The sequence below is a fragment of the Ranitomeya variabilis genome, chromosome 1 (assembly GCF_051348905.1).
Source record: "Ranitomeya variabilis isolate aRanVar5 chromosome 1, aRanVar5.hap1, whole genome shotgun sequence".
Classification (NCBI taxonomy): domain Eukaryota; kingdom Metazoa; phylum Chordata; class Amphibia; order Anura; family Dendrobatidae; genus Ranitomeya; species Ranitomeya variabilis.
The window spans coordinates 110,147,436-110,159,920 of record NC_135232.1 but is presented as its reverse complement, the minus strand read 5'-3'; the positions used below and the strand labels follow the sequence as shown (position 1 = coordinate 110,159,920).

General features: G+C 40.1%; 1 long non-coding RNA gene across 1 annotated transcript in view; it reads left to right on the top strand.

Moving 5' to 3' along the window:
• Positions 1-225: 225 nt before the first annotated feature.
• LOC143793760 (uncharacterized) overlaps positions 226-12,485 on the top strand; it is a 71,730-nt gene continuing 59,470 nt past the window's right edge. The window contains exon 1 of the long non-coding RNA XR_013220245.1: positions 226-293. This is a non-coding gene — a long non-coding RNA (uncharacterized LOC143793760). The remainder of the gene's footprint in view (positions 294-12,485) is intronic.

Genomic DNA, 12,485 nt, shown 5'->3' with positions numbered 1-12,485 from the left:
TTTCTTTCCATTGATTTGCTGAATTGCTGCCACTGCCATTCCACAAACTTGTAGGAGGGGGCACCATAATCCTCATCTACCTAGGGCACCAAAATATCTTCTCTCGACACCCGGTTGTGCTCATATGCTCTCATGACCCCCATCCTTTATAAGGCAAAGTAGAAACACTACAAAAGAATAGCCCTCTCAGCCTGTCCATGTATTCCATGGATGTCCATTCCCTATGTCACATATCCCATCTTGACAGTTTCAGGAGAAAAGGAGTAGATGCATTCTGTTCTGACTCAAGAAATGTAACAATATCATTATACTCTAATCTTGTGCTCACAAATGATTACATTAATTACTTCTCTAAGTATATTATTTGTATATTTTACATAGAGAAAGTCATGTTTTAGTGACTACCTTATGAGGAATACTGATCTATTTAGATCTCTCCAAGTTGCAGACAGTGTAATTGCTAGGTGACCCCTAGATAGGGAGGACCCAAAATAGACAAACCACAATGTAACCTTTAGAGTGAAACCATCCTGCTGATGTTGCAGAGATGTCATGTTACACAGGATTCCAAATCTGCTCACCCCCTGTGTCAGAATATATCATGTTATTATTACATATAGTATTCTATGTAACCTCACAGTGGATGCACACTTCATATATGTCTACACAGTACATATACTTTTCATATCAGACGTAAAATACCTTACTGCGGAAAACCCTTATATTTTCTAAATAGTAATAGTGATGGACGAGGGAGAGATCTGGAAAAAAAAGCTCGACTTTGCCTTTCACTTCCATTATGCTCGCTCTGCGAGACAAGCATGTCCGCGCTTCCGGCGTGATCGATTCGGGTACCGAGCACTCGAGCATTTGAGCGCTCGATCAACAGTAAATAGTAATAAAATATGGGACAATGCCCATACCATATGTTATCCAAATATGAGGGAGTTCTCTGATCTGAGATGACCTCAGTTATTCTCATACATTACAATGGGCGGGATGTTATAATTCCCACCTCAGCTGCTGCAGAATTGCTGTTTGACGATTAAGGGAAGTTTTCTGTTCATCATTGATTGATATGAAACTTCCTCATCCTTTTCATGTGTGTGTCAGCAGTATACAAAAAAACAAATGCAATAGTAGAGATTTACCTCGGGGTTTTTAAAAAGATCTGCAACAGTTGAAGTATATATTAAACTTCTACGCATCGTAGGAACTGTTTAGCCACACTCCATATTGTTATAGGGGATGTCCGGCAATCTAATATCTTAGAGATTGGTCATCGATATTTAATCAGTTACAGTCGTCACCCCCACAGGTCAGCTGTTATCACCTCTGGCGGTGCTGACTAGGAAATTATCTGCAGTACCCATCAGCGACTGCTGCACAGAGCTTTGCTGTTAATCTACATTTTATGTCTACATCCATTCATCAGAGTATTGGAAACTACTGATCAGTGGGGGGTGCCATGCTTCAGACCAAACCGATCTGACATTGTTGACTAACAATGTTGACTAAGGATTCGCGCACATGACTGTGTAAATCGGACAAGTGTTACCCATGGTCGCACTCATGTTATTCTATGGGGCTGGGTTTTCTTCAAACTGAGCGGTCGAGTCAAAAATCATTGACATGTTCGACTTTGATCTGGGTGTTGAATCAAATGCAAGTCTATAGATCCATGGAAAACATCCGACCGCACTGGGATGTCATCTAAATGTGGTCCGATTTTCAAGGACTGACTGCATGGAGAAAGTGCAACAACTTCTTATTTTTCTCTCCAATCTGATCAGAATCTCATTAACATTATCCAATCGAATGGAGAGAAAATGATCTTGCTACACTAGCGTGAAGAAAAGTCAATATCAATATAATGTATGCAAATCGCTGCGGAATATGTTAGCGCTATATAAAATTAAAGATTATTATTATTAATATCAATATTAGATGGCCATTTGAAAAAAATGTGCTCATCAATAAAAGAAGAAGCGTTACATATCAGTGTTTGGTACAAGACAAAAAAAATTTTTGTGGAGGTGATCTGCAGCAGACTCCAGAAGAAAAAGTTGTGCAGCATCTACGGAGCGCCATTGTCTCTGTATAACTATCAGGTTCTGACATCTGAATGTGATTATTATACAATTATTATTTACACACACGTCAGTAACAACTTTCTAAGGACATAAATAATAAGGATAATAAAAGTAATACTTATACTGTAACATATTGATCTGTACTATGCTTTACAGCACTTATTGCTATTTCTCATTCCCAATCATATGCAATTTCAAATAAAGAATTTAGCAAAATTCTAAAATCCTTCCTCATGGAAAATGCAAAGCTCTGGGCAGCTGAGCTGAAGATACAGCTCACTAGTTTCCAGCCGCCTCTCCCTTCCCCTCTCATCACTGGAACAATCAGAATGTAAAAAGTGCTGGAGCAGATGGCAACTATAGACAGAAGGTTCGCAAGGGGGTGAGGGGGCAATTGATTTTACAGATTAGGAAGAGAGTTGCTCATATCTCCTTGAGGGGCTGAAAATGATTATAACTTCACAGCCACAACTATTGTGTTAGGAAATAAAAGAACATGTTCTGTCAGGAAAGATTTTTGCAATTTAGATGCTGTGCTAGATTAATTCTCTGCCTTCTGAAATACATTGTATCATTATACTAAGTAGTATTACTTCTATGTGCTAATTGGTGTCATCATATAAATGTAATCTTATATATCTACATGATAAAGTTTAGTAGTTCTTAGAGAATGATGATGATGACGTCTGCGGTACATTCACCGTCTGCAACAGAAACCTTATTTCCATATCTAACCTGTCTCTAATGGGTGACTAAAGCCCCCCATACACATTAGAATAATGTTGGCTGAATTACCTGAGAACAACAGGTTCAGTCGACAGTCTAATGTGTATGGGTGCCCCAGACATTGATAGTTGGAGTCCGATTTTGAGTGCCAATTCTTTTGTTTTTCCCAGAATAATCTGCCACCAAATGTGTCTGGCAGCGTATCTTGCAAAAAGAACATAGGGTCACTCAACCGAGTAAGATCTAATATGTATGGGAGTGACATCTAAGGCCGGTTTCACACGTCAGTGGCTCCGGTACGTGTGGTGACAGTTTTCTCACGTACCGGAGACACTGACTCACGTAGACACATTAAAATCAATGTGTCTCTGTACATGTCAGCGTGTTTTCACGGACCGTGTGTCCGTTTGAAAAACACGGAGACATGTCAGTGTTCGTGGGAGCGCACGTATCACACGGACCCATTAAAGTCAATGGGTCCGTGTAAAACACGTACCGCACACGGATGCTGTCCGTGTGCAGTCCGTGTGCCATGCAGGAGACAGCGCTACAGTAAGCGCTGTCCCTCCAGCGTGGTGCTGAAGCTGCCATTCATTTCTTCTCTCCAGCAGCATTCGCTGGAGAGAAGGAATGAAAAATCATTGTTATTTATTTTTTTTGTTTTTAAAATAAATATCCTTGTCACCACCCCCCTCCCACCCCCTGTGCGCCCACCCGCTGGAAATAAAATACTCACCCAGCTCCCTCGATGCTTCCTCTCAGCGCCGCAGCTTCTTCCTTTATGAGCGGTCACGTTTTACCGCTCATTACAGTGATGAATATGCGGCTCCACCCCTATGGGAGGTGGAGCCACATATTCATCACTGTAATGAGCGGCACCACGTGACCGCTCATACAGGACAAGCTGCGGCGCTGAGAGGAAGCATCGAGGGAGCCGGGTGAGTATTTTATTTCCAGCGGGCGGGCGCACAGGGGGTGGGAGGGGGGTGGTGACAAGGATCTTTATTTTAAAAACAAAAAAATAAAAAATAAAAGATTTTTCATTCCTTCTCTCCAGCGAACACTGCTGGGGAGAAGGAATGAATTCCGGCTTCAGCACCAGATGCAGGGGACAGCGCTTATCTCTAGCGCTGTCTCCTGCACGGTCCGTGTGGTACCCAGTTGGCACACGGGCAGCACACGGCTGCCGCACATGTGCCACACTGATGTGCCATGTGAGCACATGGACACACGGACATGGATAACTCCGGTACCGATTTTTCCGGTACCGGAATTATCTAGACGTGTGAGACTGGCCTAACATAGCTGATATATATGGGGGCTTAAAGGAGTTTTCCGACTAACAAATTTAATTTTAATCGACATTGTAATAATTTCCACAATTGGATGTATTTAACCCTTTTACCCTCAAGGGTTGTTTGCATGTTAATGACCGGGCCAATTTTTACAATTCGGACCACTGTCCCTTTATGTGGTTATAACTCTGGAACGCTTCAAAGGATCCCAGTGATTCTGACACTGTTTTCTCATGACATATTGTACTTCATGATAGTGGCAAAATTTATTTGATATGACTTGCATTTATTTGTAAAAAATAAAAATAAACGGAAATTTGGTGAAAATTTTGAAAATTTCGCAATTTTCCAACTTTGAATTTTCATGCCCTTAAATCACACAGATATGTCACACAAAATACTTAATAAGTAACATTTCACACATGTCTACTTTACATCAGCACAATTTTGGAACCAAAATTTTTTTTATTGTTAGAGAGTTATAAGGGTTAAAAGTTGACCAGCGATTTCTCATTTTTACAACACCATTTTTCTAGGAACCACATCACATTTGAAGTCAATTTGAGGGGTCTATATGATAGAAAATGCCCAAAAGTGACACCATTCTAAAAACTGCACCCCTCAAGGTGCTCAAAACCACTTTCAGGAAGTTTATTGACCCTTCAGGTGCTTCACAGGAATTTTTGAATGTTTAAAAAAAAAAAAAAAAAAATTTACTTCTTTCACAAAAAATTTACTTCAGATCCAATTTGTTTTATTTTACCAAGGGTAACAGGAGAAATTGGACCCCAAAAAGTTGTTGTGCAATTTGTCCTGAGTACTATGATTGACTTTTCAATGCAAAATTGGCTGGAATTGAGATCGGATGCCATGTCACGTTTGGGGAGCTCCTGATGTGCCTAAACAGTGGAAACCCCCCACAAATGACACTATTTTGGAAAGTAGACCCCCTATGGATATTATCTATATGTGTGGTGAGCACTTTGAACCCCCAAGTGCTTCACAGAAGCATATAATGTAGAGACGTTAAAAAAATTCATATTTTTTTCACAAAAATGATCTTTTCGCCCCAATTTTTAATTTTCCCAAGAGTAACAGGAGAAATTAGACCCCAAAAGTTGTTTTGCAATTTGTCCTGAGTATGCTGAAACCCCATATGTGGGAGTAAACCACTGTTTGGGCGCATGGCAGAGCTTGGAAGGGAAGGAGCACCGTATGACTTTTTCAATGCAGAATGGGCTGAAATTGAGATTAAATGCCATGTCGCGTTTGGAGAGCCCCTGATGTGCCTGAACAGTGGAAACCCCCCACAAGTGACCTCCTTTTGGAAACCAATGTAACTTATCTAGATGTGTGGTAATCACTTTGAACCCCCAATTGTTTCACAGAAGTATAAAATGTAGAGACGTGGAAATAAAAAATCATTTTTTTCCCACAAAAATGATTTTTAGCTGCCAAATTTTTATTTTCACAAGGGTAATAGGAGAAATTGGACCACAAAGCTTCTTGTCCAATTTGTCCTGAGTATGCTGATATCCCATATGTGGGGGTAAACTACTGTTTGGGTGCATGGCAGAGCTCGGAAGGGAAGGAGCACTATTTGACTTTTCAATGCAAAATTGGCTGGAATTGAGATCGGACGCCATGTTGCATTTGGAGATCCCCTGATGTGACTTAACAGTGGCGACCCCCCAATTCTAACTCCAACTCTAACTCCAACACACACCTAACCCTAATCTCAACCCTAACCATAACCCTAACCACACTCCTAACCCTAATCCCAACCCTAACCATAACCCTAATCACAACCCTATCACCAACACACCCCTAACCCCAACCCTAACCATATCCCTAACCACAAACCCAACCCTAATCCCAAACCTAACCCTAACCCTAATCACAACCCTAAACCCAACATATCCCTAACCCCAATGCACCCCTAACCCTAATCCCAACCTTAACCATAACCCTAACCACACCCCTAATGATAATCCCAACCCTAACCCTAATCTCAACCGTAAACGTAATCCCAAACCTAACCCTAACTTTAGCCCCAACCATAACCCTAACAGGAAAATGGAAATAAATAAAAACAAATATTTTATTATTTTTCCCTAACTAAGGGGGTGATAAAGGGGGTTTGATTTACTATTTATAGGTTTTTATGTTTGGCAGCTGTCACACGCTAAAAGACACTTTTTATTGCAGAAAATAGTTTGTGCATCACAACATTTTGAGAGCTATAATTTTTCCATATTTTGGTCCACAGAGTCATATGAGGTCTTGTTTTTTGTGGGACAAGTTGACGTTTTTATTGGTACCATTTTTGGGCACATCACATTTTTTGATCGCTTTTTATTACGATTTTTGTGAGGCAGAGTGAACAAAAACCAGCAATTCATTAATTTCTTTTGGGGGGGCGTTTATACCGTTCCACGTGTGGTAAAATTGATAAAGCAGTTTTATTATTCAGGTGAGAACGATTACAGCGATACCTCATTTATATTTTTTTATGTTTTGGCGCTTTTATACAGTAAAAACTTTTATATAAAAAATGATTGTTTTTGAATCGCTTTATTCTGAGAGCTATAACTTTTTTATTTTTTTGCTGATGATGCTCTATGGTGGCTTGTTTTTTGCGGGATAAGATGATGTTTTCAGTGGTATCATGTTTATTTATATCTGTCTCTTTGATCGCATGTTATTCCACTTTTTGTTCGGCGGTATGATGATACCGCATTGTTTTTTGCCTAGTTTTCTATTTATTTTTTTACGGTGTTCACTAAAGGGGTTAACTAGTGGGACAGTTTTATAGGCCGGGTCGTTACGGATGCGGCGATACTAAATATGTGTACTTTTATTGCTTTTTTTTATTTACATAAAGAAATGCATTTATTGAAACAATATATATATTTTTTTTTCATTACTTAGGAATTTAGCCCTAGAACGCATACCTGGGGCCTCGCAGGCCTGCCAGGTTACTTGTTTTCTATTTTCTGTAAAAGTACTTTAGTTAGAATTTTGAAAATCTAGGTAATCCTCAGGTATATAGTTGTTAGTAATTTCCAGTTATTCATATATTTTTATGTTACAGACATTTCGGTATAACAACCTTTTTTGGGGGCTACCCCATATTCACGCACCTGGGGCCTTTTAGGCCTGTACTAGGTTTACATGTGATACTCAGTCTTTTTGTCTGTATTGTTGCTGGGGAAGAACTTTTATGCCCAGTAAGCCAGCTAAGTATGGCATAAAAATTTTCTGGATGTGCAATTCAGCAAGCTATTATGGGATGAATGGTCTGATTTACTGTGGCAAAGAAGCTGATGCTCCAGTCCAGAAAGACCTATGTTCCAACATAGTAAAAACACTTGCTCTACCAATTTTCAATTCAGGAAAAAATATTACAATGGATAATTACTTTACCAATTTTGAAATGGCCAACTTTTTGCTTCAAAAGCAACTTACACTTGTTGGTACTATGAGGCCAAACCGCCGTGAAATTCCTCCAATCATGAAGCACAATGCACAGCGAACAATCTACGAGAGTGTATTCGGTTTCTGCAATCAAGCAACAATGGTGTCTTATAAAGCCAAGAAAGAAAAATCCGTGATATTACTGAGTACAATGCATCATGATGGAAGTATTGACACCAATGACAGGAAAAAAAACCCTGAAATCATACTGCATTATAATAAGACAAAAGGAGGTGTCGACAAGATGGACAAAATGATTGGAGAGTATTCGTGCGAAAGGCAGACTAAACGTTGGCCTGTTGCCCTTTTTTCCAATATCCTTGATGTGTCAGCCCTCAATAGCTACATTGTTTATTGTCAAACTAATCCAGAATTCCATGCCAACAGGAAAGACAAGAGATGTCTATTTTTGACAGAACTTTGTTATGAACTTTTGATGCCTACTATGATGGAGAGAAGCAGCATGATATGCTTATCAAGGCAAATTACGGAGGCAATGATCCGATGTGGAATACGCTTTCTCGAACATCCAGAGAAAAGAGAAAAAAAAAGAAAGAGCTGCTATATTTGTCCAGCAAAGAAGGAAAGAAAATCGGAGCGTTTCTGTTCTACTTGCGGACAAAATGTATGCAAGGAACATTCAGCCGAAAAAATAATATGCGAGAATTGTCGGGGGAATATGTAAAGTTGCAAATAAATATTTCTGCACCAAGTTTGCTACAACCAAAAAATGTTTTCAGAAAAAAATTGCATATAGAATGCCTATATTTGGCGTGCCCGTTTACTTACTTTTTTGTTGTTTTATGCACATAATTATGTTTTGAAATATACACATCTTAGGCTGTGTTCCCAGTAGCACTGGGGTTCGCCAGAAGGGGATCCATAATGGATCTGACCTCCTGGTAACTCCAGCTAAGGCTGCCGGAATGGTGGGATTCCGCCAGCCTTAGCTGGGGTCACCAGGAGGTCAGATCCATTACGGATCCCCTCCTGGCGGACCCCAGCGCTAGTTGGAATGCATCCTTACCTTGCAATTGTAAAATCAAATAAAAATACTTTTCAAAATTTAGTTATTCCGTGTTATTTGCACACAGGCCTAAAAGGCCCCAGGTGCGTGAATATGGGGTAGTCCCAAACAAAGGTTGTTATACCGAAATGCCTATAACATAAAAATATATGAACAACTGGAAATTACTAACAACTATATACCTGAGGAATACCATGAGTTTCAAAATTCTAACTAAAGTAATTTTACAGAAAATAGAAAACAAGTAGCCTGGCAGGCCTGCGAGGCCCCAGGTATGCGTCCGCCAGCCTTAGCTGGGGTCACCAGGAGGTCAGATCCATTACAGAATCCCGTCCTGGCGGACCCCTGCGCTAGTGGGAATGCATCCTTACTTTGCAATAAACTTTGAAAAGTATTTTTATTTGAGTTATTCCATGATAATTGTAAACAGGCCTAAAAGGCCCCAGGTGCGTGAATGTGTAGATTTCTATGGGTATGCGTTCTAGGGTTAAAAAAATATTATTACACAGCATAAAATTGTTTTTTTTTACTTTGTTACATTGTCCTAGGGTGGGAAATCACTGTATAAAGTCAGATCGCTGATCTGACACTTTGCACAGCACTGTGTCAGATCAACGATCTGACAGGCAGTGGAGGCTTGCCAATGCCTGCTCTCAGCAGGCACTGAGAAGCCACCTCTCTGCAGGACCCGGAAGGGCCCCACAGCCATCTTGGATCTGTGAGTTTCCAAGGAGACCATCAGGACATTGCGATCACATATCATTGTTCTGAAGGTCTAAGGGAAGCATGCAGGGAACCCCCTCACTGCGCGATGCTCCTCTATGCCACTGGAACCCTGCGATCTTGTTTGATCACAGTGTTCCAGGGGTTAAAGTGCCGTGAGCGGTCCGTGACCACTCGTGGCACTTAGTACCAGGTGTCAGTTGTCACCCGACCCCGATCAGCCACATATCACCCGTGTGCGCGGCCGATCCACTTAGTCAGAAAGGGGATAAAAAATGTTCCTGTGCGGAAAACATGTTATAGATGTGCCCCTGCTGTGTACTGTGTAATGGCTGTGTACTACCTTATGGGCAAATGGTCTGATCATACCACAGCTCCTGGGCAGGGAGAGAAGCAAAAGAGTATACTGACATTATGGCAGGGTGTCACGAATACGTAATGGCAAGATCACACAGATCCCACTACTGCCACCAGTTTGTCTGGGGAACACAACGCCGCTGCCTCCAATTGTCAGGGCATTTATGCAATTGACTGCTGAGTGATGAATGAAGCCGCTTTCAAACCTATGCCAGCTATTGGGGAACTCACAGTGAGCGTACGGTATATACACCTCTGATATCAAAGCATGGAATATATATATATATATATATATATATATATATATATATATATATATATATATAACCTGGTCTGGTCACTGCCAGCTTAAAAATAGCAAAAGGAAATACTAGCTGCCACCACGAATTGTTCATATCGGCCGCTTGGATATCTGTTACAGGTAGCATAGGGCTTCAGGGGTGCAGTTTACAGAGCAAGAGGAACGGAGCTATTATATTTTATGTATTTAATTCAGAAAGGTAGGCAGTGTTTATAAACAATATATAAAGATGATACAAAATGGAAACAAAACAATACAGTATATACAATTACATAAAATAAAAAGGGATAATAAAAAAATGTACTAAACCTGATATTGCAGGAATGGCTATTATCTAAGCACTCAGAATAGGGAAATGGAACACTTTCACAGGGAATTATGTCTTCCAGAAATGAACAATGACAGAAACCAAAACTCCATTTTTTATTAGATCACTATGTAATGGGGATACCACGACAGAGAGTGGTCTCCTCTATTTCAGCGGTCAGAAGATAGCAGCATTTGGCTACACGCATGCCTTCACTGAATGAATCGGTTTTGCTTTCCAGTTAGCTGTTCAGATTTCATTTGTTCATTGGTTGCAAGAGTTAAGCACTCCTACTTGTCTCCTAAAACTTTACATCCTGAGTTCTCAGCTGTTCTGATTCCCTCCTCTCCCCTCTGGTATAAGTACTCACCTCTTGGTTTGGGTAGTTGCCAGTGATAGCTTGTTATTTCTTAGAATTGATTTGGAGCTGTGAGCTGTGGAAAGAAAAGTCATTTAGGAGTCATCTCTGGAGACTGCTGTTTGTAAGGTGTTTGGTGCCTTCCTTTTCCTTATCTCCCTTTTGGTTGGCTTGTCCCTTCCTTTCCCTTTATATACCATTCCATTGTCTGGATACTGTGACAAAGTCACTGGTAAAATGCTGGAGGGGAGATATGTTTCACTACGCCTAATGGCATCAGTGATATAAAACTCAGAGGTTTTCCTCCAGCACACTGAGTGTTGTGAGGGGTTAAGTTATTTGCATAATAGGCTGGCTTTTATGCGGACATCCATAGAGCAGGTGGGAGGATGTCCACCTTATTTCCACCCAGGGTGTGGTCTGGGGCCTAAGTAGTTGGCCTCCAAAGGCAGCAGTGTTCAGTGTCTGGAGAGGAACACTCCAAAGAAATGGTTTGTGTTTATGCTGAAACCTGAACCGTGTGTGTTCTGCTAGCGGTGAGCGGGAGGAACTCCTCTCTCAGAAGGACTGTGCTTTCTGCTACAGTTTTGTTTTTCTCTTTTGCCCAGAGGGCTGTATTTGTTTTACTTCACCTTGGTTTATGCTGCCCATAATAAACCAAATTAAGTTCTTAAAGCCCCAGTCTTCCCATGTCTACCTTCGTGTACAGCCCAGTGAGCTGATCTAACACAATACGCTTAGAGTGATTGCTGTTTTCTTTTACCCTTGTCTGTTTCCCTTTGTGTCTGTATTATAGAGCAGGACTAGAATTCCTTTTTTCAAGGACTCATTGATCCAGGATTTGTATAAAAAAAAACCTACATATCTCCAATTTTTTTTGCAGACACTTGGAGATGCAAACTTTTCCCTAGACTATAATGATTATGTAATCTATCCGTGTAAACCTTGATAGAACATGTACTTGAATAATGAACATCTGAATGAGATCTTAGGCAAATAAAACCACTATTAACTCGAAAAATGCACGACTATTAATAGCATTTGAAAACCACTTCTATTTGCATTTATGCCACGAGTAAACAGGTCTTTAGAGAACACCTAAGTCACAACATGTGCCCTTATTATAACCATCTTTTCATTTTAACAGCATCACTTTGCCCATTAAATAATGTGAGCTTCTCCATCATATCATCTGCTATCATCAATCTGGTTAATCTCTGATCTAGGGCTGAGACAGGAATGGATGGATTTCCCATTAGACACAAGAGTCCCATGATAGAGATGCTAGAGAAGCCCAGTTGGAAAGGACATCTGCTCCTTAGGGTCAAGTAGTACTGGCAGAAGACTGTTGCTACACTTAGCTATAAAAAAAATAATGCACCTATTGACTTTAATTAATAATAATAATATAAATGAATTTCAGATTAATGTACGTGAATTACATTGTATGTAAAATAGATGGAAATAAATTGTAAAATATATTTTATGATTATCATTGAATTATTATAATCAGATGTTACTTTTACATAAACTGCAGTTATATCTTTTTATTTTTTTCTTCTCTGTCTGCACGGTCTCCTTAGAGGCATGGGTAATTTATATCTACCATTCTCTCAGGACTGGCTTCCCTGTCAATGGTGTTATATTTCTTATTAATTGGAACTCATTTTCTTCCACCTCATTCCCTATCCTCGTCTTATTACTTTGTGGAGTATCACAGAAGGGAATTTTCGTTACCCTACTGCTTTCCAGAAACTAAAATGTTCATCTTTTACAACATAGTACATTTAGACATATATAAATGTGTTGGATATGTTCAAT